Source organism: Cynoglossus semilaevis, chromosome W (assembly GCF_000523025.1).
Source record: "Cynoglossus semilaevis isolate Cse_v1.0 chromosome W, Cse_v1.0, whole genome shotgun sequence".
Classification (NCBI taxonomy): domain Eukaryota; kingdom Metazoa; phylum Chordata; class Actinopteri; order Pleuronectiformes; family Cynoglossidae; genus Cynoglossus; species Cynoglossus semilaevis.
The window spans coordinates 6,043,254-6,047,988 of NC_024327.1; positions in this window are offsets into that span (position 1 = coordinate 6,043,254).

The window sequence follows — 4,735 nt, forward strand, 5'->3', positions numbered from 1 at the left end:
TTCTGCAACCTTCACTGCAGTTGGCGTTGTTAGTATCACTTGGTATGGACCCTCCCACCTGGGGCTCGACCAGCACTTTCTCTTTATGGCCTTCACAAACACCCAGTCACCAGGCTTCACTGGTCTCGTCTCCTGTGGAAGAGAAGTTGTCGGACAGTAATTTGTTCTTTGCACTTCTTTATATACATATTGCACTCCAAGTACTACCTCACAGTCATTACTGTCTTTATTGATTCACCACTCATCGTTCATTCTGTCTGTAATTACTGAGTAATGTCACGGCACGTTTTTCAGGATATATTCTCACGTGTTTCTTTGTACGTTGTACATATACTGTTAGTTTATATCCCTTTCCCTTGTTTTGCACCGTGGGTCAGAGAGGGCTGCAATTTCATTGTGCCATATGTGCTGTATGTATGGCATATGTATTGTTCCTCTATACTCGGTACTCAACGACACAACCATCAGGATTCTGCAAGACAACTTTTATTCTTCCTCTCTTTTTAGGTATCACCAACTTTTCTAGAGTACACCACCTCTGGCATACGCCGCCATTACATCTCCCCTTTTAATGCAAAATTGTAACTGTTTCAGAACCTTTATGAAAATGAAGTGCATCAAACAGCATGGCTACTTCTGTGTTTCCTCATTTATCCCTAACATAACTTCAAGTATAATCACATAAACTAACGAAAGAGTTTATACTTAACTAGCCTTTTTGTAGCTCAGTAAACAGGAATGTAACCATTTTCTTGAATGCCTTTGAACAACCAATAATCTTTTTTTTCTTAACTCTCTTGTGTCAAATATTCATAGGTCCAGTCTATCAGGAGGCTTAGACAGTCTCCCTAACCTAGTGACTGTCCCATGATGAGTCACCATGTCCTGTGGTGTTGGAGGCCTTGGCACTTCCCTGAGGTGTGACCGATTGCGTCGCAGCCGTCCTCCATCCTGAGTCTCCACCTCGTATGACCGTAGTCTTGGTGCAGGACCCACAACTGTCTCCATCTACCCCTGTAGTGCACGTGGGTCTGATCCACACCTGCTGACCAGGCTGAAGAGGTGGCAGGGTTCGAGTGCGGTGTCTCTGGTTGAATGTCTGTTGTTGCACTTTCAATGCCACGTCTTTTTCCCTCTTAAGATCCAGCCACTGTGGTCGTAGTTGCTCTGGAGGCACTGGGACTGGTGTCCTCATTCTCCTCCCCATCAGAAGTTGAGCTGGGGAGCTCCCATGTGCTAGTGGAGTGGCTCTGTAGGCCAACAGGGCTTTTTGGAAGCGAACTACTTGTCATTGTGACTGTACATAAAATGTATAGTTAGTTATCTAAGTATGTTAAACCAAAGTGTGTTAAACCATAAACTGTTATCTAAGTCATGGTCTGCTTGACAGGAGTAGGTACTCCTAGAAAGGTTTTTACGATGAGGTCCATAAAGGATGAGATCTGTTTCTCATCAAGTATAGGAATTGCGTGAACTTTGCCCTAAGAGTAAAACGTAAAGAAAAAAACAACTGCTCAGTACTTGTGTAACTTTCTCAATAAAAGGAGCTGCAGTCCTCATACACTTTGGGACTTAGGTGAGCCAGCTCTGCAAAGCTGTTGGTCTCTCTGCTTCCCCTCGCAGCAAGTAAAAAGTACAACATTGTCAGGTGTGGTTCTTTTCAGGTCATTCTATCTGTGGCAGTTAGATGACAATAGTGGTGACTGAATAACGTAATTTTCGGCACCAACAGTGACACAGCACACCACTGCATACAACAAAATGTGCCCTCTGTTTTTAACCCATCACCAAAGTGAACAGTGGGCAGCTTTAAGCGCCCGGGGAGCAGTGTGTGGGGACGGTGCCATGCTCAGAGTAAGTGGTACCCAATACCACTAGATGACCCAAGTCGGCTTCTTTACCACTAAGCCACCACTGCCTGTCTGACTGTTCTGACGGCCCGTTCTGCCTCCCCATTGCTGCGTGGGTAACGGGGGGTTCCTTGTCACGTGTTTGAAGTCGTACTCTCGGGTAAACTGTGCAAATTCGTGACAGGAGAATTGTGGGCCGTTGTCTGTGACAAGCACCTCTGGGAATCCAAACCTAGCAAATGCAGCTTAAAACTTGTGATAGTCTGTTTTGCTGAGGTATTTCCTTGTAGGCTGCACACCTCAATGTAGCGTGCGAAATAGTCTATTATGACTAAGTACTGTCCATTCTGCAATTGGAAAAGCTCTGCTGCAACTTTCTGCCATGGCCTGCTTGGAAGATCAGTCGTGAGCAGAGGTTCCACTGGTGACTGGGTTTCACGTGCACAGAGCCCACATCTTTCAACCATTTGCTTCACAGCAGATGTGATGCCTGGCCACCAAACTGACTCCCTTGCTCTGGCAAGACATTTGTTGACACCTTGATGGCCCTGGTGTAGTTTATGCAGGATGTCAGCTCTCATGCTTTCAGGGATTATGAGCCTCTCACCTTTCATAAGCAGTCCTCCTCCATCGTGCAGGACTGACCTTTCAGGCCAATAGGGTAGCAGCAGCTCATGCACATCTCGTCTGTGTGCGGGCCAGCCTTTTGCAATGTAACGACTGAGACGTTTGCATAAATTGTCTGAGGTTTGTGCTGTCTTAAACTGTTCTAGCTTTGTTGGTGTGGCTGGCAGGCTTTCTACAATGCTGTCCAGATAAGCTTTGCATTCTTTTTCCAGGTCTTGCTTTGCCTCTGTGGCTGTGACTGGAAGTGGTGCTCTGGACAGGGCATTGGCCGTTATCAGGTTTTTACCCGGAACATGGATAATATTGAAACTGAACCTGAGCAGCAGAGTCTGAATCTGATGATCCTCAGCGGGAGGTCATCTGGTGGTCTGGACTTCAGGAGTGTTATAAGTGGTTTGTGATCAGTTCTTATAGTAAAGTCCAGGCCACTTAAGTATTCCTGCAGGCGCTCACAGGCCCAGGTTACAGCTAAAGCCTCCTTCTCTGTTTGTGCATATCTTTTATTCGGCTTTAGTCAGACTTCCGGAAATGAAGACGACCGGTCTCCACTCACCATCCTACTGTTTTTGTGTCAACACCCCTCCTAGCCCATATGAAGAGGCATCAGCTGAAACCATAGTTTCATGATCTGGACTGTACTGGGCTAACACTGTCTCTGACCCCAGTTCTTTCTTTGTTTCCAGGAATGCTTTCTGTTGGGGTGCTCCCCATGTCCAGCTGTTCTGTGTCTTCAACTGGTCATGGATGGGCTTTGTGAGGTCAGGCAGGCGTGGCGAGAATTTCCCCACAAAATTCACCATGCCCATGAAGCGGCAAACATTGGCCACATCCTGCGGCTCAGGCATGTCAAGGATCGCTTTTATTTTATCTGGGTCTGCTCTGATGCCTTGACTGTTTATGACATGGCCCAGAAAACGGATCTCTGACAGTGCAAACTGGCATTTTTCATTCAGCCTCTATGAATTTCTGCAGGACTCTGTGCAGCTTGTCATCGTGCTCTGCCTGGTCCCTTCGTGTGACAAGGACATAATCAGCATAACACAAGACTCCATCAATGCCATCATTTAGCTGAGAAATGTTCCAAAAAATGTCTACTTGAAGTAGTATCGGCCCTCTTGCGTGATGAACGTGGTCAACAGCATTGAGTCTTTATGGAGTGGTACCTGCCAGAAGCCTGATGTAGCGTCCAGCTTTGTGAAAACTCTGGCCCCTTCCAGCTTGGCTAAAGTTGCGTCCACTGCCGGTATGATGTACTACTCGTCTGGGGGCAGAGAGGGCATGGGGGTTGCATTACTTTCAATTTAATTTTATATTCACCTTCTAGTTTACCTAGTCCTTTAAAAACATCCGGGTAGGTTGAACGGAATAGTGACTCTGCGTCATCTATGCTATGGAGCAGAGAGATATGTAGTCTGCGAATTGCAGGGAGGCCCAATAAAAGTGTCATCAGGTCTTTGACGATGAACACCTCCTCCTCAATCTTTCGATCTCCTCTCTGAATGACAGCATGCACCTGCCCTTTAACCTCCAGTGGTTGGTTGGCCGGGCCCAGCAGAGGCTGCATGTAGCTGTGTGACTGCCGTACCTCTCCTTTGTGTATTCTGATTCTGGAATAGCAGTCACAGACGCACCTGTGTCCACTTTAAAGTGTAGCTGACCACCATTTATAGTAAGTATTTCAGTCCATGTAGGTGACTGTAGATGATTGACAGCTCCAAGATAAGCTGCCACCTCATCCTCTTCAATGGATTCTAACCTTTGAGCTGATCTGCACACAGCCGCAAATAGTCCTTTCTTTTGACATTTTCTACATTCAACATCTTTTGCTGAGCTTTTGCTGATTGATGTAGGGTGAGACTGATAATGACTTACACGTTGAGTAGACTTGTTCCTATAAACTTGTCTCTTACTTTTGTGGGACACCATTTGCCCTGGTGTACTGACTGACCACAGGATAGCCTGTTGCTTTTTCACCTCCTCATGCTGCCTCACTTGGAGTATGGCTGTAGCTAAATCCAGATTTGGATTGAGCTGTAGTCTTTCAAACAGTTTTGCATCACGTATGCCGACCACAATCCTATCTCGGATCATCTCCTCTCGTAGGACTCCATAGCTGCAGTGTTCTGCCAACTTGTGCACTGCGGTAATTCTCTGCAGACTCGCCAACTTCCTGACATCTTTTATTGAACTTGGCTTGTTCAAAAATGACATTATGCACTCCCACGAAGTGTTGATCAAAAGCCTGTTTCACTTCATCA